The sequence below is a fragment of the Ursus maritimus genome, unplaced genomic scaffold, assembly GCF_017311325.1.
Source record: "Ursus maritimus isolate PB19 unplaced genomic scaffold, ASM1731132v1 scaffold_28, whole genome shotgun sequence".
Lineage (NCBI taxonomy): Eukaryota > Metazoa > Chordata > Mammalia > Carnivora > Ursidae > Ursus > Ursus maritimus.
The window spans coordinates 24,507,012-24,530,560 of record NW_024425341.1 but is presented as its reverse complement, the minus strand read 5'-3'; positions in this window follow the sequence as shown (position 1 = coordinate 24,530,560).

Genomic DNA, 23,549 nt, shown 5'->3' with positions numbered 1-23,549 from the left:
TTTAACATCATCTGCATTTAGTGACAGATTATGATTCAAACTCAAATTCCTCTAATTCCCGCCCTGACACTTTGTTTCCAGGTTTCCATATGAGATTTTAGACAAAATAAAAAAAATAAAGGAGAAAGTAGACATTTATAATAAAACTTATATACAGCATGTGTATATACACACACATATAATCTTGTAAAGATGACTAATTATCATAAAAATTAATTATTAGTCAGGAAATGTAGAGAGGAAAATGCATATTCTTCCAAGTTTTCAGCTGGGTCCCCTGTAACACACAACCAGTTAAGGAGAAAAGTATACAAATTTATGCAATATGTTTTACATGACACAGGAAGGAAATGAGGACCCGAAGCAGTATGAACTCTGAGTGATTTTACGCCAGACTGATGAAGGGCGGAGCTATGGAAAGCGGTGATGGACAGCAGTGATTCACATGCAGTAAACGGGGACACTCAGCCAAGCCTGTCCCTTCAGATTTCCTCTCTGCACCCCTTCTTCTACGTGGATGAAGATGTTGCTTTTCCAGGTAGAGGGGACCCCCTTCCCCAGGATAATTTTATGATCTGCTTCATGGGAAGACCCAGCACATGATATTTCTCAAACTCCCAAATATCCAATATGAAAGTTCCAATTTTGGGGGTAACATGTTCTGAACCTCATCAAAAATAAGCCTGGTACAAGACTACTTACAACCAGGTATTACTTTTAAACTAATTGTTGATGGTACTGAATCTAAGGCTAAAATGCCTTTACATCCTTTCTTACAATATTTGACATCTAATTAGAGCAATTCAGGTCACATTTTACATTTATTGTAATTACTGACATACCTGGCTTTAAATCATCCAACTTACTATTTGCTTTCTTTCACTCTCCTGTTCTACATTTCTTTTTCTTTCCTCCTTTGGATTAATTATTATATTTTTATTTTATTCTCCTATTATCTTTAAATTATCTTTTAAATTATATATTTTGTTTATAATTCTAAGTGGTCACTCTAGAGGCTAAAATATACATGCTTCATTCATCAAAATCTAATGTAAAGTCATATTTTACCTCTTCCTGAGACATTCAAAGATCTTGAAACTCCTGAACCGTATAAAAGTACACATTTTACATTCTATTTGGAATTAATTGACTAATTTTTCAAGGACAAACTGGAGTTTACAATACCATAATATCCCTGAGCAACATTTTTCTAGATAATCTCTTCTGACAAGGGAAACAAAAGCAAAAACAAACTATTGGGACTACGTAGAAATGAAAAAAAAAAGTATTTTGCATGGTGAAGGAAACCATCAACAAAACAAAAAAACAAACTCCTAAATAGGAGAAGATACTCACAGATGATATATCTGATAAGGGGTTAATATCCAAAATATATTAAGACCTTATGCAACCTAACACACACACACACACACACACACACACACACACACACACACCCCAAATAATCTTTTTTAAATTATTATTATTATGTTCAGTTAGCCAGCATATAGTGCATCATTAGTTTTTGATGTAGTGTTCAACAATTCATTACTTGTGTATAACACAACAGTGCTCATCACAACTCGTGCCCTCCTTAGTGCCCATCACCTTGTTACCCCATCTCCCCACCCCCCTCCCCTCTGAAACCCTCAGTTTGTTTCCCAGGGTCCATAGTCTCTCATAGTTCGTCTCCCTCTCTGATTCCCTCCCCCCTCAGTTTTCCCTCCCTTCCCCTGTGGTCCTCTGTGCTGTTCCTTATGTTCCACATATGATTGAAACCGTATGATAATTGTCCTTCTCTGCTTGACTTACTTCAGTTAGCATAATCCCCTCCAGTTCCATCCATGTCGATGTAAATGGTGGGTATTCATCCTTTCTGATGGCGAATATTCCATTGTATATATGGACCACATCTTCTTTATCCATCCATCTGTTGAAGGGCATCTTGGCTCCTTCCACAGTTTGGCTATTGTGGACATTGCTGCTATGAACATTGGGATGCATGTGCCCCTTCTTTTCACTACGTCTGTATCTTTGGGGTAAATACGTACTAGTGAAAATGCTGGGTCATAGGGTAGCTCTATTTTTAACATCTTGAGGAACCTCCATACTGTTTTCCAGAATGGCTGTACCAGCTTGCATTCCCACCAACAGTGTAAGAGGGTTCCTCTTTCCCACATCCTCACCAACATTTGTTTAAAAAATGGGCAGAAGGCCTGAACAGACTTTTTTTTTTTAAAGAAGACATACAAATGGCCAAGAAACACTTGAAAAGATGCTCAATATCACTAATCATCACTGAAATGCAAATCAAGACCATAATGAGAGATCACTCTACACATGTCAGAATGGTTAAAATAAAAAAGACAAGAAATAACAAGAATTGGTGAGGATGTGGAGACAAAGGAACCGTGGTACACTGTGGGTGGGAATATAATCTGGTGTAGCCACTATGGAAAACAGTATGGAGGTTCCTCAAAAATTTAAAAATAGAAATACCATATGATCCAGTAGTTCCACTAATGGGTATTTCCCCAAAGAAAATGAAAACACCAATTCAAAAGGATATATGTACCTTATGTTTATTGCAATATTATTTATAATAATGAAGATATGGAAGCAATCCGAATGTCCATCCACAGATGTATGGATAGAGAAGCTATGGTGTGTGTGTGTGTGTGTGTGTGTGTGAATATTACCCAACCATTAAAAATAATGAAACGTTGCCATTTGCAACAACATGGATCAACCCAGAGTATTATGCTAAGTGAGATAGGTCAGACAGAGGAAGATAAATGCTATATGATTTTACTCACTCACATGTAGACTCTAAAAAACAAAACATGAATCATGGAACTTTACATCAAAAACTAGGGATGTACTGTATGGTGACTAACATAACATAATAAAAAATAAAAAAATTAAAAAACGAAACAAATCAAAAACAAACAGAAAGCAGAAACACACCCATACATACAGAAAACAAACTCGTGGCTGCCAGAGGGTGTGTGTGGGAAAAATGGGTGAAAGGGAGTGGGAGGTACGGGATTCCAGTTATAGAATGAATGAGTCATGGGAATAAAAGTTCCAACGTAGAGAGTGGTCAGTGGTATGGTAGTAGTGCTGTATGCTGATGGATGGCAGGAACACTTGTGAGCACGGCATAGCAATGGACTTCCTGAATCACCGTGTTGCACATCTGAAACTAATGTAACATTGTGTGTCAACTACACTTCAATTTAGAAAAAATCATGTGTCAAGGGGATGAAAAGTACGGCATAGGGAATATAGTCAATACTATTGTAACAACGTTGCACGGTGACAGGTGCTGACTAATTCCTGGTGAGCAGTGTGCACTACACAGAGTTGCTTACGGAATTGCTGAATTACTATGCTGTACAGCTGATACTAATATAACATTGCATGTTGACTATATGTTTCAATAGTAAATTAAAAAAAATAAAATGCCATAGTCTTCCTGGTGCTGAGTGTAAAAACTGCCTGTAATGATGCCCATTCTCCACTTGACATTAGAAGAGGGTTTTAGCACTTTGCAATGTTCCATGTATCTTCAGGGGCATTCCATTTGAACATAAGATGCTCCTACTTGTCACCTATGGTATGCTTATCATCGCCTCTTTACAAGACCACAATGCCGCCATGCTCCTTCTTCCTTCGAAAGTCCATAATGAAGGCTACTAAATGCAGAAACTTGCTAGTATAAAATGCTTCCTCATTTGCCACCAACTGGCACAGCCAGCCCAGCAGGTGGAGAGTTGTTCAGACCGCAGGGAAAACATTCCATTCCCAGACTGACTTCTTTAGCTCGATCCTGATGTTTCAACCAATGAGGAGGCATCTGGCCCTCGCTTTCACATTGCTTCTGATGTGCTGTTATTATTATTGTCATCATAAAAGGACTCTATTTAGGAGTATGTGCTCATGGAAAGCACTTTCTTCAAGATTCCTGCCCACCCCAAATCGAGACCTGATAATATGCTGGATAAATACAGAACGACCTGTTCAATGTATTCTTAAGTTTGCCCTCATCCTCGCCTTTGCTCAAATCCATATTTTGTTGCAACAAAGGAACAGTGACTTGATGTTAGAGAAGAAATCAGAACAACTGCCTCTAGCTAACACAGCCTGGGTCAGGTATTGTGGGAATTTTTTTGCTCCATGATTCCTGTTTTTTTTTAAAAAAAATAAAACACAGTTGTTAATCCCTTGAAAATGCCAAATGTGGAAGATAAAGACTCCCTTCTGACTCCTGCTCCAGCACGGGAGGTGGGCAGGGGATGACTCCAGACCTCTCCACCCCACCTGTTTTCATGTTTTCCTTTTCACACTGGGGACAGAATCTTGGCGGCTGGGGCTATGGAACGCTGCCCCGATCCGTCACTTCTAAAACGCGAAGGAGCCGCTGAAGATTCGAGCGTCTTTAAGATGTGAGTTTGAGCACTTCCTTACACTTAACTTTTTCAAAATACAAGTAAAGCATAGAAGATAGGCTTTTACAATTTACATTTATTTGTTACCATGTTCCCTCTTACCCTGGGCTGAATGGATGTCTGCCACCCTTGTCCCGGAATGAGCAAGGAGCCACATGACTTCAGTGATTTGGACCACTCAAAGCAAATAAGAGGACAGAAGTGACACAGGAGAAAGCCAGCTTCCTTTCCTCTCCAGATGATGGTTCTGATTACAAATCAGTTCTCCAAAAGGACCTCAGGAAATAACCCTGTGGACATAGCCTTTCACCTGCAACTCATGGTCCATTAACATGAGTATCTGAAGGATGGATACTAACGTCCTCGTCACAGAGAGGGAATTCGAGAATGGAGACTTTCTCCATGAGCACGTCAGAGAGCGTTTGCAAGAGCCCTACAAACCTCTTCCCCCAAGGGCGCCATCGCCATGGAGGGAAAGACTAATAATCCACATGTGATACTCCCAACTTCTGAGCCAGGCCAATCCCATTTTCTAACATAAGCAGCACTTCAAGCCCCTCTGTTGGGTGTCGATTCCTCAGCACAGATGAAGAAGGCGTGCCGTGTCTTGGGCACGTAACTAAAGAGGCTGCACCTTATGACCACTGTGCAATCATAAGTTTGAGGAGTGACCTAAAGTCATGGTTGACTTAGAGGTTGCACTAGTATTTTTGTGTATTTGTCCTAGGTTCACATTGCTGCTAATTCCAGAAATCATTTTCGGGTCACTCATAGTGACACACGGGGGACTGGCTAACATCTCTGATGGAAAGGGTGGTCCACTCCCCACGTAACTGGAGATCCTGCCCACTCCTGTGGAGATCCTGTCTCCTGAAGAAATGCAAGGAAATCATGTTGGGAAGGAATGTTCCCATGTCGAATACAGAAAGCTGTTTGCACATAATTGTGACTTGTCAACCTCTATCTTTTTGTTATGACTATGTCTTTAATTGATATTCTGCTTTGTAATAAGCTGATCATTAATTTTCCATGCTTTCTATTTATTTTTATTATTTTTCAAGCGTAGTTCTTTAAAAGGGGTGTGTTTTTTTCCCTCCCAGTCACTAGCACACAAAGGAACGCAGTAGAATTTTGGAAAATGTTTGATGAATGAATGAATGAATATATAAAATACATTTACTGCTTGTTCATAGACCATTTTATCCTAGTTTCTATTACCTCTGTAATGATGCTTTTAGAATTCAAATTACACTTTGAATAGCTACATGGTCTCATTTTACTTTAAAGTATTTGTTGTTCCATTATACACAGATTTTTCGGCATTTAGTCCTGATTTTGGAAATTACTTGAGAAATAATGTTTTGAACCATAACATAGGTAAATAGAGAAATTTATCAATTGCAGTTTTATTTTTTATTCCATTATTTATATAACATTTCCTGATTCATTGGTTTGCATTTACCCCAGTCTCAGGCCTCCTGCTGCTCTGACCACCCTCCAGAGCCAAGGGCTAAGTTTCCAGGGCAGAGCAGAGGGTTTGATCATCTGAAACCTCTCGGGGGTCTGTCTCCCACTGAATCCCCCCCGCGAATGCAGAGACTGGCGGGCTCAGAATTCAGTCTCAGCAGACCCAGAGCTCCAGTCATTGCACAGAGCACTGCGGGGGATCCTCACACCAGCCTGAGCCCTTCACTGGTGGGCTTTGCCTTTTCAGCTCCAACACTCCGTCACCCACACAGCTGTGTGTTCGTCACTGACCCCGCAGAAAAGAAGCGATTCTCTCCAAGCTTGTTGCCCTCATAGAGGTTTGACGTTGTGCTGTGTCTTTGCATTTCTCCTAAGAGACTGTGATTTTTCCACCTTCACGTGGCTTTCCCATAGGTTTTCTGTTTTGTTAGCTTTCGTTTGTTTTTTGGTGACATGACTCTTCTTTTGCATCATGAAAGACAAATTTTGTTTTGTTTTGTTTTTGTTTTTTTGTTTTTTGTTTTTTTTTGCCTTCTCTCATCTGCACCCCGAAAAGCTATAGGGAAGCCATCATTAACATGAGAAGTGTTCAATAAGAGATTACAGAGTTGCAGGTCACCAAAATTGATTGGGGCTATTACTTGTGTTTGGTTATATTAAAAAGTTGATATTAAAAAAGCAAACAAAAGAGTAATACGGTTTTAATTTGGGCTTACAAACAATTTGTTAAAAATTACTGAAAGAAACAGATAAACCTGAATTTGAAACCAGAGTTGGCCTCTTGAATATCTGTCTTGTAAGCCTCTCCCTTGGGAGATGAGGATAAAAAAACTACAGCATTTCTATACTCTTTTCTGTAGCCTATGTGAATATGTCTAAAAGAACTAACTTAAGCATCTGAATTCTAAGTTATTCCATATACTCATTCATTAAGTCATCAAACATTCTCCAGAAACAAATATTTCAGTCATGAGCTAGGGTCTTGGAGGAATAAAAATCAACTAAGAGAAATTCCTTATTCTTAAGGAACACACAACTTACTAAAGAGGGTGGCTTTCTAATCAGATAATTATAAACAAAAACTGATACCAAAATATCTTGATACAAGAAAACAAGTCTACTGAGAGAGGCTGCTTCTCTAGAGATGTGGTTGGGGGGAAACTTTTGAAAATAATTCAAAGGGCATCAGCGGTGATATTTCTTTCCTTTAAAATGATTTTCTTTCTCTCCTTTGCATGACAACAAATCTAGTGTTGATTTTCTTTCTTTGACTTCCCCATAAATCATAAATCTTCAGATATACAGATAAAGTATAGATGTTGTTATGCTTTGGTTTGCCGATTTGTACTCACATACAAATCTCTTCCTCTCCTACAAGACACCTATGTGTTGTCCTTCTATTTATGTGTCCTACACCCTAATTATCAAGCATATAACTGAAAAATGGGAGTTTTTATATGTTGGATTTCTATATAGAAAGTCTAGGAAAGAAAGGGATGGAACAAGAAAAAAATAAACCCACACATTTCTAGATTTAAAACCAGATTTCGTAAATAATGTTCCAATGTATTAGGGAAAAAGATCACACTAAAACCTAACATGAGTTTTTTCTTTAAAGGAAAATCAGAGATGAGACCATCTTAATGAAATTCTTGTGAGACCTACTGCAGAAAATGAAATATTTTATTACCAGGCATTGCATTTTGTTGTTGTTTTTTCCTTCTTTGCAATGGAGTTTTAGAAAGCTTTCAAAACCTTGAGTGAGCAATATCAAGTAACGAATGACATCAAGGTTAAAGGTCAAGATAAATACCACTTTCCAAGTCCCACAGAGGGTGCACTGGGTGTTTCCCCCGTCAAAGCCCCAGTGGGAGAGTGAGGTCTCTATGCTTGAGAAGTGCAGTCTTGATAGGATGTCAAGTCAGCACGCGGTGATGAGTTCCCATCGTGAGCTTTGATAATTCTTTTGGGTCATACTCATCTAAATCAAGCAAGAGCACTGTCAGCTTGCTGCTTCTTCAGCTCCAGAACACCAGGGCCTTTGTTGGTGCTGTTGCTGATGAACAAACACGAGGGCTTCACTGCTGCACGTACTCTCATCTTCTACAAATGAGAGAGAACAAGGAAAGCTGGATTGGGGTTTGAAGCAACACAAACCCCGAGGCCCCGTTCCAAGTCCTGGCTCCGCCCTTCATTTGGGGTGTGCTTTGGGAGACTCACCCCGTTGAGTATCAGTTTTATTATCTCCAACAATAAAGTACCTAAGTATATATCTAGATAACACCTACGTATCAATTTCTCGCAACGAACCACGGAGACAGATAAAACACAATTTCCAGTGATTTTTCTGATTAAAAATTATCTGCTCTCTCTCTTCTTTAATTTATAGGTTTTCACAGTTTCAATTTAATGAAACTTCCCTTATGCCAATATAGTAAATTTTTAAGTTTATCTGTTCCGCAACATATGAGGCACTTACGGTTCCTTAAGAGATTGGTCCAATCAATCAATACACTGACGTTATTGTGGATATCAATTCTGTTTTATTGCTTGTTACGTTCTTGAAATAAGTGACTCAAACTAATCTACTAAAATGATCCCTTGACACTTTCAATAGTCCTGACATTCTCTTCCTTCCCCTGCTTCTGGAACAAACTGAAGAAAATTACGGATCCTCTTTTAAGATGGTCCTAGTATCCAAGTGACAGTGCAGAAAAAGCTGAACTCGGTGACAGACTTATTACACTATTAACTTGGCAGAGAATGAGTCTGTAGTTTGAATTTGGGAACTGAGAAGGTAAATGTATCTCCTCGGTTATCAAGAACTGTGACACGTCTGAGATTCTTCCTCCTTGCTACTGGTTGGAACTGCAGCTCTTTCATGGAGGCTGGCAGAAGACACAAGTCTCCTGGTTCAGAGACAAGGACTTCCTATCACTCACGGCGTGACATTTAACGAGCCTTCATGTTTGCACAGATTCCTCATGAGTCTCACGTGCCACGGGGGAGATGTGAAGTGGGCTCAGGTGATGCTGTGTTTATGGTGGGTTATATCACAAAGGAAGAAGCCCGTGTTCAGGAAACTCTAATCTTTTAAGAGGTGGCTAATATGTCTGCCTACCTGTTGCAGACATTATTCTTATTATCCTAGTCAGGAAACAAATCTGTCCTTGTCCTGGAAGGAAGGTGCTATTGCCTTCTTCCAGGGAGGTTGGCTATGCTCCCACCCATAAAATGATAGTCTGGAACAACACCTGTCTCCACCTGTCATCCACAGAAAAGTGAAAAACCATGAAAAAGGAAAGCAAATAATTAAAAAAAAATCAAGAATAAGTTTGTTAAGTAGTTTAATATGTTTCCTCCAAAAGAACTTCCTTCACAAAGAGAATTAATGGAAGGCCGTTCATTGCAGTGTTTTCTAAAATAACCAACATTTGAAGAGCAACTCCGTTGTGATGCAAGAAAATTTAATTAAGAGCTGAAACTCTCCTTTGAGAAACAGAAGAGGACAAAAAGAAAACTAGTAGTGAGAGAAAGCCATGCTTATGCTACTGTGATATATGATAAAAAAAAATATGCGTTGCCCCACTGCCTTAAGTTGCAAGTGAACTAGTAAATGTGAAAACCCAAAACGCCTGTCTTTACAGGGTCTCGTAAAACAGCGACACAAGTAATGTTCATCTTTGATATGAGATCTATGAAAAGGAAAATATTTATGCATTGAATTCTTACAAGTATTGAACATGATGTGCCTTATTTGCTCATGTTTCCCAAGGATGAACATGAGATTCGAAGTGATGACGAGTATTTACTGGAATCTCAAGATGAAATTGAGGATAACGGCAATGCGGTACATTGTATTTCACCGAATATATATTTTATGTTTTCAATTTGATGAATAAACTATGCGGAGGAGGATTATATCCCTTTTTGTCAGGTCAAGTGCCTGATGACATGTAGAGTTTTGCCAGGAAGGTGCTAGTACAGCAGCTGTGGTTGTCTCCACTAACAGGCTTAGCTAGCTACTGGGTGAAGTTAGTTCTTCCTGAAACAATAAAACTTAACTTTCTTAGTGAAATCTGTAAGCAACACTTCTAACTTCCCGGTCACCCTTTCCACCCTCATCAAATCTGTGCTCAATGGGCACGCTGGGGAAATGGTTAAAGCCAACTGCTTGGTTTGAAAATTCTGATATCTATATCTATAGATATAGATATATATAGACATATATAGATATATATCTCTATATATGTCTATATATATCTATATGTATATATATCTATATATATATATATCTCCAAGTGGGGTTCAGTACAGTTTTTAAGCAAATTATTATTATTGTTCCTCAATCTTTTTTTAAAAATTTTTTCTGAGTTATAATTTAAGTGGTTAGCTGTTACTTTCTAGTATGCAAAAAATACTCAAAAATTCCTTCTAATTAGGTGAGTGCATGATAGCTCTCTCCTGGAGATGAGTTTTCCTTCCCCAATATTAGTTACAAGATCTTTTACAAAGATACTACAGAGAATATTCTGTATGCTTAAGATATGATTTCTCCCCTTTCACTCCCTCACACACAAACACATAAAGAGTACCAGGACATTTTTTCTGAAGTTTCATTTTATTTATTTATTTATTGAAAATTATTTATTGAAAAGCTTTATATCAAGTGAACAAAGCATCACTTAAGGTGCAAGAAAAAAAAAATCCTATTATTCCCTAGTGAATTCTAGTCCTTTGCCAAAACGAAAATAAGGACAGAAGCACCCACACTTTCTTGCATTACCTGGGTAATTAAGGGAAAGTCACATGCAACAATATGTAATGAAAATAATCATGTATCTTAATATTCATAGTTTAATCCTGCCAATTACTCTTTGAGATATTTTTTGTCTATTTGCTATGATCTATCAATCCATCGCCTATATCCGTCAGATCTACCTATAAATCTCTTTATCCATCTATCATCTCTCTCTATATTTATAAACTGTTGTTTAGCTGTAATCTATCATCTATCTATCTATCATCTATCTATCTATCATCTATCTATCTATCTATCTATCTATCTATCTATCTATCATCTATCATCTTTCTATCATTTATTTATCGTTGGCTTTTTTCTCAAAGACAAATAAGGCAGCAAAATTATTTTAAAGCCCTTCATTGACATACGAGAGTAGGTAAATAACAGATTTAAATTACATGTTCAATAGTTAATGAGTGCCAGAGTTGATACTGTCTGGGCTATTTGAAGCCTGTGGGTTTTGTTGCTGTTGTTGTTGTTGTTATTCACTGTCTAAGAATTTCTCTTATGTTAATTTACATTTTTGTTCTATCTTTGTTGAAATTTTATTGATATGGACACACTCATATATATTCTGTGGGCATTTGAGACTGTTGTCCTACATCCACTCTTACTTATCGGATGACGTGAGCTGAATTATCCCAGTGCCATCTCCCGACCTCACACTCCCAGCCCTTGGCGTTTCTGTTGAGCTGCACATACCTGGAGACCCCTGGAGGAGAGCACACCAAGCCATGGCAATCAGCTCTCCCCACACCCCCCCTGCTTAGAGCTACTGTTTCACATAATCGTATGATCCATCCAGAAGAGCTAGGACCAAAGATATTCAAGTATTTTTCTTTTGGCCTTTGGGGCTGCTCACACAGCCCTCTTATTGCCTGTAGCTCTTGCTACAATCTAGACCCATCATAGCACCTAAGACTGCACCCGGCCATCAGCAAAACCACCCGTGACTTGGGAATTTTTTTTAAGAAGCACAAATGTTCATTTTTTTTAAATAAATACTAGTGGATGCCTGAAAGAAATTTAGGTTGTAAAGCACTTATCATATATGTTTACACATGTATGAACTCAAGCTCAAACATTACCAATAAACTTAAATGTACACTCAAGTACCAAACACACAATAAAATAAATAAATATGGTGTTAGACGAACCATGTGGTATATTTTGAAAATAAAATTTTCAAATATTCTTAGAACACATTTCAACATTAACACTTCTATAGAAGAATTGTCTTAAACACTGATTGCAAAGCAATTATTTCCAATCTTTGTAAAAGTGTTATCCCCTTTTGATGTGTTTACTCTTCTAAAAATTGTCATCACTTATATTGTTAATTGGTAGATATTTTACGGTTACTATGAAGATTTTAATTTTGGTCCTCTAGCTATTTCAACACAGAGTTTATCAAAATGACTCACTAATTCTTAATGCCTAAACTTGTCTACTCATAAGAGTTAGACTTTGTGGCAAGCCATTATGTCATTCACCCCACGTCGCTGTCACTGGGCAAAACCTGGTGGAGACATTATTGGGAAGAGTCTACTGTTTGTACACACAGTCACTTAGTAAACACTGCTCTGATATCTTCTATGTGCCAAGGACTGGCCCATGCACTTTGCAATCTCAATTCATTTTTAAAAAATTAAGTAGAGGGGCATCTGGCTGGCTCAGTTGGTAGAGTATGCGAGTCTTAACCTAAGGGTCAAGATCAAGCCCCACACTGGGCAAAGAGTTTACTGAAAAAAAAAAGTATATAGACATATATATGTAAATATATATGTATATATACATATATATTACAAAATATCTAATATACATATATTACATATATACATATATATGTATATATACATATATATTACAAAATATCTATTCATTAAAATGATTGTGCCTCTAAGGCATCGATCAGCTGCTTCGGGTTGCTGGCAGGCTATGATGATCTCCAACAGCAGCCCTCAAAGGACTGGTTTAAGTCTGCCTGTGGGCAGCTAGCCGTTTAGCCAGCCAGCCACCTTCCTCTCTATCAGCCACTTTATTTTTTTATGTTATTTTTTAAAGATTTCATTTATTTATTTGACAGTGCACAAGCAGGGGGAGCTGCAGGCCAAGGAAAAGGGAGAAGCAATCTCCCTGCTGAGCAGAGAGTCTGATGTAGGGCTAGATCCCAGGATCCTGGGATCATGTCATGAGCCAACGGCAGGCACTTAACTGACTGAGCCACCTAGGAGCTCCTCTATGAGCCCCTTTAATTAGAACTGATATCATCACCCCCTATGACTGCCTTCTCACCGATGAAGCATTCAACCGCTGTATTCAAAGATAACCCAAACATATCTTTCTCAATTCAATTCAACATCATAAAGCCCAACAGACAAAGCAACAGCTTTTAATCCCCTAATTTAAGAGCACTGATGTTACAACAATATTTGCTATTCTTTTATTCTTAAAATCATAAATAGTAGAGATAGAATACTAGTTACTCTACCAAGTGCTTTGGGTGAAGCTTAGATTTACAACACCCATGAAATTCCAGATACTTATGGAATAAAGTAGTTGAGCTAAGGTAAGTTTTGCTGTGGCACGGTATCTATCTTCATCACTGTATTAGTGAATATAGTGAGAGTATATTGGGAGTAATACAAAAATTGTTTCTTCAGATTAACATTTCCTGAATATTTGTGTGCATAGTTTTATTGTCCTACTTACTCAGAATCATGACAAAATCCCTGTGCGTCACTAAAACGAACTACAATTTTAATCCATATTTTACTTTCTTCATATGCAAATCTCAACTGACTTTAAGATGCTTATGAAATTAAAGTCACAGTAGGCAAGCAGGAAGACAATAAATGTCTGACGTCTTTCCCTTGGACAGGGAGGGTAAAAGTGAGGGGAGATTGGGCATCAAAACAATAGTCTCTAAGAATGACATGGAAAAAACAAGATGATACAGATGGGCGACCATCAGCATTGGGGCTGAATGAAGGGGATGTGTTTCCTTTGTCAGACATATGAAGACACTTCCGCAGCGTAGCGATGACAGGACCAGATACCCTTCAGCATCAGCTACTTTCTCATGAATTCTCACTCTGGGAAAGCACCCATGAAGAATGTGTGTAGGACGCTGTGGAGCTAATGGTTGTCCTCTGCAGGTCATCTTACTACTAACAGGTAGTAGTAAGTAGAAAATCACATAGAGGCGCTGGGCGTGTGTAGGGCGAGCACCTCAGTCGGGACTTCGGTTTCTCTTTGGTAGGCCCACATCACTCACTGTGTGTGGGTTTTGTTTGTATGTTAAGCACGTTCCTACACTCTAGCAAGGCAAGATACCTTGGGCTCATCTTGTGTATTTTCTGACACAGTCCTAGAATCGGTCATTTCTCCAAAATCCCCTGGTCCCTCTTACTAGAGAAGAGTGTTAGAAACCAAGCTATGGGTACAAGCACTACAGTGCTCGCTATAGTGGTATTTCATTGCTTGTGGGACCGCTCAGCCCACAGAGCAAACTGTGTGCTCCGTATAAGCACACAGCTGTGAATGTTTGTATGTGGAATCATCTGTAACTATATTAAGTTAAACATGAATGTCTACTGATGATTACAACTTACAACTGTAATCCTTGACCACATGGATCATTCGCATTGCCCCCCTTGCTTTAATAAACTCCCACTCCAAAGGTGATAAACTTGGCTCTCTACATCCACAACCCATGTACTCCATTGCTCATTTCCAGCATATATCTACCCCATGTATATACATATAAACATGTACTCTGTTTCCAGTGTCCATATAGCCAGCACAGTAACGATAGAATCGTTAACCTGTAACCCCACGGGATGCAACTTTATCAAGCAGATCACAGTCATGATGCCCTGACTTCCTAAATTACATTGTATTCTTTCATGTACATTAAGGCTAGTCTTCTCCCTAGAAGTTCTGTGTTCTATGGGTTCTGACAAATTCTTAATGTTTTAGATCATAATTACACTCTCACACAGAAAACGTCACCATCATAAAAAATTTCTGTGTGCCTCACCTGAGCCACCTTGCTTGGTTCATCAGAGCACTGGTAAACATTGACGCTTTCCGTCTCTATGGTTGTGTGTTCTTTGAAATGTTCTATAATCCAATAGCATATATAATCATGTAGTTTCCATAATCATGTAGTAAATGATATATAATCAAATAGTAAGCATTGTCTGACCAATTTCTCTCACTTAGTATGCGTTGAAGATTCATCAATGCCTTTTTGTGGATCAATTCAATAATTTTTATTGCAGTATAATATCACGTTGTATAAATATATGACAGTTGTTTATCCAATAACCTATTGAAAGGTATCTCACTAGTTTCCTGTTTTGGGCAAATATGAATAAGGCTAGTTTACACATATTTGTGTAGGTTTTTTATGGACAAAGTTTTAAATTAGTTAATTAAATATTTAAGGTCATAATTGCTGGATTGTATGATAAGACAGTCTTTAGGTTTTTTGTTTGTCTGCCTTGTTTTGTTTTTAGATTTATTCATTTATTTTAGAGAGAGCTAGAGAGAGCAGGTGCACAGTGGGTGAAGGGGCAGAGGGTGAGAATCCTCAAGCAGACTCCCTACCTTGTGTGGACCCTACGGGGCTCGAGCCCACAACCCATGAGATCATGACTTGAGCCAAAACCGAGAGTCGGACGCTTAACTGACTGAGCCACCCAGGTGCCCCAAGACAGTCTTTAGTTTTGAAAGAAACTGCCAAACTGACTTTCAAATTGTTTTTACCAATTAGCATTCCCACCAACAACGAATGAGAATTCCTGTTGCCCCACATCCTTGCTAACATTAAAAAGAAAATAGCCATTCTAATAGGGGCATAATTATATGTAATCATTGTTTTAATTAGCAATTCCGTAATAGCAAATGATTTTGAGCATCTTTTCAGATATATCTGTATGTGTATCTATTTGGTGAGTGGTCTGTTTAAAACTTTTGCCCATTTTTTAAACTGGGTTTTGTTTTTTTCTTGCTACTGAGATAAGGGCTCATGAGATTTTGTATAGTATTCTTTAATAAGATATGTATTTTTAAAATATATTCTCATCTGTGGCTTATTTTTTTATTCTTATCAGTATTTTTTCAGAGCAGATGTGTTTTTAATTTTAAGGAAGTACAAATTATAAATATTTCACTTGAGGATTTTGGTTTTGGCATTTTTTTAATATCTCATCACCAAAACCAAGGTCATGTAGATTTTCTCCTAAGCTTTCTTCAAATTTTATAGCATTGCATTTGACATCAAGGTCTATGATCCATTCTGAGCTAATATTTTTGCAGGGTGAAAGATCAGTGTCTAGGTGAACTTGTTGCTCGTATATGTCCAATTGTTCTAGTGCAATTTGTAGAGAACACCATCCTTCCTCCTTTGACTTGTCTTCACTCCTTTGTGAAAGATCATTAGGCTATATTTGTGTGGTTCATTTCCTTCTCTGTTCTATGTTGTTGTTGCTGTTGTTGTTGATGATGTCCATTCTTTTACCAATGCCCTGTTGCCTTGATCATGGTAGCTTTATACTAAATCTTAAAGTGGGCAAGTGCCAGCCTTCCAATTTTCTCCTTCTTCTTCAGTATTGTACAGGCTATTCTGGATCCTTCTCTTTCCATATCAACCTGAAAATCAGTTTGTTGATATCCACAACATAGCTTGCTGGGGTTTTTATCAGATTGCTTTGAGTCTGTAGATCAAGTTGGGAAGAAATGTTATCTTAATAATACTGATTCATCCAAGACATAAACATGAAATACCTCTCCATTTATTTAGATCTTTTTTATTTCTTTCATCAGAGTTTTACAGCTTTTTGCATATATATTACTGAGCATATTTGGTTAAACACATACCTGTTTATTTTTTGTGCTATTGTAAACGGTATTTTGTTTAAATTTCCTTTGACTTTTGGGGTGCCTGGTTGGCTCAGTTGTTAAGTGTCTGCCTTCAGCTTGGGTCGTGGTCCCAGCACCCTGGGATCGAGTCCCACATCGGGGTCCCCACTTGGTGGGGAGCCTGCTTCTCCCTCTCCCTCTGCCTGCTCCTCTCCCTACTTGTGCTCTCTCTCTCTGATGAAAATCTTAAAAAAAAAATTCAATTGACTTCAGGTCGATTGAGTGTTGTATGTTAGCTTGGTATCCTCTCCTGCTCCCTCACTTTAATTTCTTACTATTTCTAGGATTTTGCTGTTGTTATTATTTCTTTAGGATTTTCTACATACACAGTCTCATGTCTCCTGCAAAGAAAGTTTAATTTTTTTCCCTTCACAGTCTGTATCTTTCATTTGACTTTCCTATCTCATTGCACTAGCTAGTTCTTCCTGTACAATGTTGAATAGGAGCTAGAGAGAGAGTAACCTTGTTCTAGTCTTGATCTTAGGTGGGAAATATCCAGTCTCTCACCATTAAGTATATGTTCGCTGTAAGGGTTTGTTGCTGTTGTTTAGACTTTTTTTTTTTTTTTTTGAGAAGTTTCAGGTTCACAAAAAATTGAAAGGAAGGTACAGAGATTTCCAATATCTTCCACACCCCCCACCTTCTCCCCCACTATCAACATCCCCACCAGATGGCACATTTGCTACAAGTGATGAACCCGCATTGATTCAAACATCTTGTCCACAGTTTGCATTACAGGTCATTCTTGATGTTGTCAATTCTATGGCATTAGGCAAATGTGTAATGTATCCATCATTATGGTATTGTACACAATATTTTTGGTTGTCAAAAGCCTTAGTGTTCCACCTATTCATTGCTTCCTCCCCCAACAGTCCCTGGCAACCACTGATTTTTACTGTCTCTATGGTTTTGCCTTTTCCAGGATGTCATATAGTTAGAAATCATTCAGCATACACCCGTTTCAAATTGGTTGCTTTCACTTAGCAGTATTCATTTGAAGTTCCTCTGTGTCTTTTCATGACTTGATAGCTCATTTCTTTTTAGTGCTGAGTAATATTCCATTGTGTGGATAGACCCCAGTTTATTAATCTATTCACCTACTCGGAGATATCATGGTTGTTTCCAAATTTTGGTAATTATGAATAAAGCTACCATAAAAATGCACATGCAGGTTTTCTTTGGCCACAAATTTTCAATTCCTTTGGGTAAAATCCAAAGGATGTGATTGCTGGATTATATATTAAGGGTGTATTTAGTTTTGTAGAAAACTGACAAACTATCTTCCAAAGCGACTGCACCATTTTACATTCCTACTAGCGATGCGTGTGCGTTCCTCTTGCTCCAAGTCCTTACCGGCGTTTGATGTTTTCAGTGTTCTGGATGTTGGCCATTCTAATGATATATCATTGTCATTTTAATTTGCATTTCTCTGATGGTATATGACGTGAAGCACTATATCATATGCTTATTTGCAAACTGTATATTTTCTTCGGTGCGGTGTCTTTTAAGGTCTTTGGCCTGGGTTGTTTGTTTTCTCATTGTTACATCTTAAAAGTTCTTTTATATTTTGGAAAACAGTCCTTTATCAGGCGTGTCTTTTGCAAATGTTTCTCCCAGTCTATGGCTTGTCTTCTCATTCTCTTGACAATTTTTTTTAATAGAGCAGAAGTTTTTAATTTTAATGAAGTCCTGCTTATCAATTATTTCGTTCAAGGACTGTGTGTTTGCCTTTGTATCTAAAAATCTTCACTATACCAGAGGTCATCTAGGTTTTCTCCTGTGCTATTTCCTAAGTGTTTCATGCTTTTTTTGTTGTTTTTTACAGTTATGTTTATAACCCATTTTGAGTACATTTTTGTGAAGGGTGTCAGTTCTGTGTTTAGATTTATTTTACTTTATTTTTGCATGTGGATGTGTTCCAGCACCAATCATTAGAGAGATTGCCTTTGCTCCTTGGTCAAAGATGACTTGACAATATTTATTTGGGTACATTTCTGCGCTCTCAGTTCTGTTCCATTTATCTATTTGTTTATTTTTCTTTTGCCAGTACCACACTGTCTTGTTTACTGTAGTTATATAGTAAGTTTTGAAGTCAAGTAGTATCAGTCCTTCAACTTTGTTTCTTTTTCATATCATGTTGACTATTCTGGGTCTTTTTTCTCTCCAGAAACTTTAGAATCAGTGTATTGATATCCACAAAATAACTTGCTGGGGTTTTTATTCTTAATGAATTGAATCTGTAGATAAAATTGGGAAGAACTAATATCTTGACAATGTTGAGTCTTTTTATCCATGAACATGGCATACCTTTCCATTTATTTAGTTTTTCTTTTGTTTCCTTCATCAGAATTTTATAGTTTTCTTCATATAAATGTTAGATTTAGTACCTAAGTATCTCAATTTCAGGGGTGGTGATATAAATGGCATTAAGTTTTCAATTTTGAATTCCGCTTGTTCATTGCTGGTACGTAAGAAAACAATTGACTTCTGTGTATTAAATTTGTGCCGTGCAACTTTGTTATAATCACTTATTAGTTCTAAGAGGATGTAGGTGTTTTCTATCAAATCGAGGGTGTTTCCCATCTATTCCTAATTTGCTGAGAGTGTTAATAGCTCTACCCGAGTATTCAATTTAGCCCAAATGTTGTGCTATTTTGCAAAGATAATCTGTTAATTCCTAAAACAACCCTATGATACAAAAGAGTTGATAAAGGTATCAGATGAAAATATTTTTGAAGAGTAAATGAGGAAATGAATGATATTCACAGAACTGCCTGGGACATTTCTAATACCAGTAAATATTAGCTCTGATTCATAATGAATTGGATAGCTGTGTGGCTAGTTTTGCTTTCAGTGACCGAAATGTTAACAATCAGTTTTAGAGTTCCAGTATAATTGTAAGAATTGAGGTTAACGTGCTTTTTCAAATATAAGTACAAAGACAGCAACATTCGGTAAGTTACACACTCCTGCCATTTTCACCTTGACCATTAATAAAGGGTGGGGTCTCCAATGTAGTGACAACACTTCTTGTGTGCAAATAGCCTCAAATTTTATCTGCCATACTGACATCAATGACACTGGACATATAAGGTGGTTTTACCCTAACAATTCTGAACGCTCCCCCGCTTAACCATGAGTACGTGTTACAGTTTGTACAGATCGTGAATATATTTTCTGTGTCTTAGTCCAAACAGAGATTTTCCAAATGCTGAACCCCACAGGAATCACCAGAAGAGTCATATGGGGTTCAGAAGGCAGGAAGCTGAAAGGATCCACAGACACAGAGGACACTTGAATATCAGGTAGAAAGACAGCACTTCCATAGAAATGAATCGCGTAAAGTTTTCTCAACTATTTACAGAACGTGTGGCAGGGCCTGAAAATCAGGACCCTGGACCCGAGAACAGATACGTTTGCACAGGCCAGATAAAATGAGCAACGGCACAGTGATGCACGCCATGGAAACTCCCAGTGGGATCGCAATAGAGAGTGCCCTCCTTCGGTGACGCTGATGAGGACAGAACACCAGTCACATGAGAAGGGAAATCCGGAGACAGTTACTTCAGTCCCACTTATAGGCATCAGATGGACTATGCTGTTTTGGTGTTTTGCATATGTACAAGGAAAATAAACTATAAATAATCCTAACTACAAAAGATAAGTAGTCTTTTTCAACAAACTCTTTTCCCTGCATGATGTCTCAATCACCACACTCTGGGTGCCATATGCCCGTGCGAGTCAGAAAGCTCTGCTAAATCCCACTTCCACTGCAGTCAAAATCCTAGATGGCAAAGCTGCTCAAAGGTTGAAAGGAAAGGGAAAAGGACACTTTCTTTATTCTCCTCATTGTGCTTCCGAACAGTATCTTTGTAGAATCCTACCACTCCAAATCCGTGCCCTGAAAGTTACACGATACCAAGCAGTGCAAGTCGTCCTCACACGGACACACGATTCCTCAACATGGCCACTGACCAGCTCCTTCAGTGTCATTTAATTTCCAAGATGTTGACAGGAGGGTATCTCAGAAGTTGACCCAGAAAATGAGTTCGCATTAGAAAAGATGATGTGTAGCCATTTTAAAATAAATAGAGGAAGAATCTGTTTCTAGAGTTTGAGATGAAGAGAAAATACCCCTTACTTCGGCTGTGTTGTCCCCGCAGATATCAGCATAGACAGCCCAGGACTGTGGATCCTTAGAACTGATGTTCTCAATTCGGAAGAAAATAGTTGGAGGCTTTGAATAGTATCTGTTCGTCAAGAATATAGGCAGCTTTTCTCCTCTCTCCCAAAGACATTTGCTTGTGCCCATGGCTAGTTCTTTATGGCCGGCGGCAAACAATGTTAAGCCTTAGGCTACCTGGCTAGAATTCGTTTCTGTGATTTTTATTAAAGGGATAAAATAGGAAAGAGTTGAGAAGAGGAACAAAGTTGAGGAAAATGGATGTATTTAGATTTGAGTGTCGCAGAGAAGAAAGCTGAGAAATCGCTTCAACTGTCTTTCAGTCTATCGTACACCCATCGTTCGCTGTCCCTCATGGAACTGCAGAACAGGAAAGAATGAGATTTGAGGTAAGGATAAGGAAAAATATCTTTAAAGTATGGAAAGGGGTTATCAAGGGAGCTCATAAATGACATCTCAAGAGCTGTCTGTAAGTAAGTAGTATTTTATTCATCCGGCATTTCTCTATGTGATTCAGAGCTGTGTCCCAGGTGCGAGCAAACACAGCACGGCTTACTTGACAATGTCGGGCAAGAAATGAAGGAGTCAATAGTTTGACGATCTATCACTTTTGAATGATTTGCCGTTTATTGTCACAACAAAATAAGTACGGATATGCTGTTCCCCACCATCTCTATGAGCCTTCAATTTCCTGCAGCGGGATTTCTTCTTATTTGATTAAAGACTCTGTATGTACAGTTTTTGACAAATACAAACATTTTTTCATTCTGTGTGTTTGCATTTGGATACATTATTTAAATTATGCCGCATTAGCATTTTATCCTGAATTATAAGCAGTGCCATGAATATATCACTCTTCTTCAATTAAAGCCATCTTGGTCTGTTCTCTAGTTTGCTCATCAGCTAATAAAAAGCAAAGACATGTAGCAAATGTTTGTATAAAGTCATCGTAGCTAGAAACAGGCACATAATTTATATGCGCTTTTCTAACTTTCATTAGCAGAAAATCCTGTGCAAGCCTAAATGGCTAGCATTCAATTCACTCCTCCTCCCATTTTTACAAAGTCTGGTGTCTACAACAGACCAGTTAAGGCTTCAGTGCTGAACCCAGACAGCTGATACATCAGGAGTAAGAGACTCCGTGTGCATCTTATAACCTTGGGTACAGAGGTGTTGCTGTTATCTTATTCATTTCTGTTTATAGAATTATTTCACATAAAATCAAATATGAATAGTTGTATGTGTCATATTGGATAGCGTTTAGTAATACAAGCATTTATCAAACTATTACTAAGTAATTTTTGGCTGTAATTGAGCAAGATTCATGAGATGAAGTTATGAAGCAAATTTATTTTTGTTTCTTACTACCTCTTAAAAATGGTTTTGGGAAATCCTCTTCTGAAATGGTTCTGATCATTTTCATGTAATCGGTAAATACCTGGTCAGGGCTTTATCTGTCCAGGGCAGCATGATAATGGAAATATTAAAGTGTTCAGCTTTGGCCACTCTCCCAGAGTCCCGATGCTAGTGAGCCCTGGTTGGTTTCCTCCGGGACCAGCCCCTCCTTCCTCACACTTGCTCACTCAGATACCCAGTGGCTCCAGCCCATCCTGCCCTCAGGGACTGGAACACACTAGAGGCTTCATCAGTGCGGACGATCAATGACCACTGGCTCTGTTCCCCCTCTGGATACGGGGCATCTTTCCCTCTGTAGACTTGTTGCAGGGCTCACAATGTCCTCTCTGTCTCTTCTTCCTGCCCCACCAAACTCTGGGGGCATCAGGATACTCTGCAAATAGCCGAGCATCTTTGAGGCTTTGTCAGAGCCCACAGCCAGCACCACTCAGTGGCTCTGGTGTCTGGGACCTGACCGACTCCCGTCTGTGGTGTTCAGCTCCAGACATTGTGTGTCCAACTCTGAGACGTGTGTAGGCTTCTCCCTGTCCTTGAGTGGGGAGACAAAACTCATGTTGCATCAGTGATAGTCTCACCATGGTTTCCAGCTCTCTGACACTGTTGTGTCTTCAATATGGGGGAGGGAGGAGGTCGAAAAGCAATTCACGTCTTTACAAACAGTGCACGGTGGTCTCATGACAGAGAAGCTAAAACACTTCAATTCTAACATCCTATTATATACAGTAAAAGCTGGTGGTTTTTGAGCACAGAAGGACAAAATAACTCATTTTCCTGAATTACGATAAATATTTCTTAACTACAGGTACTTTAGTTGGGGAGAAGAAAGATAAGAAGAGTGCTCCAATGAGCTGTTTCTGAGAGATGTTTAACAAACAGGAGAAATAAAGTTAGTATATACCACACTGCATTGTTACGATGGAGTAGAACTCAGAATCACTGCTTTTTTTTTTTTTTCTAAAATACCACTTGTCAAGTATTTTATCTCCTAATTCCGAAGAAAACTTGAGAGATACAGATATCTATCTGTATGTCTAGATATAAATATGTCTATATATACCTTCAAGATATACAAATATACACACACACATATGTGTGTATATATATATGTCTGTACATATATCTCGATCCACATATGTCTGTTTCTGTCTGTATATATTTATTTTTATTTTTTATTTTTTTTTAAGATTTTATTTATTTATTTGACAGAGAGAGAGACAGCCAGCGAGAGAGGGAACACAAGCAGGGGGAGTGGGAGAGGAAGAAGCAGGCTCACAGCGGAGGAGCCTGATGTGGGGCTCGA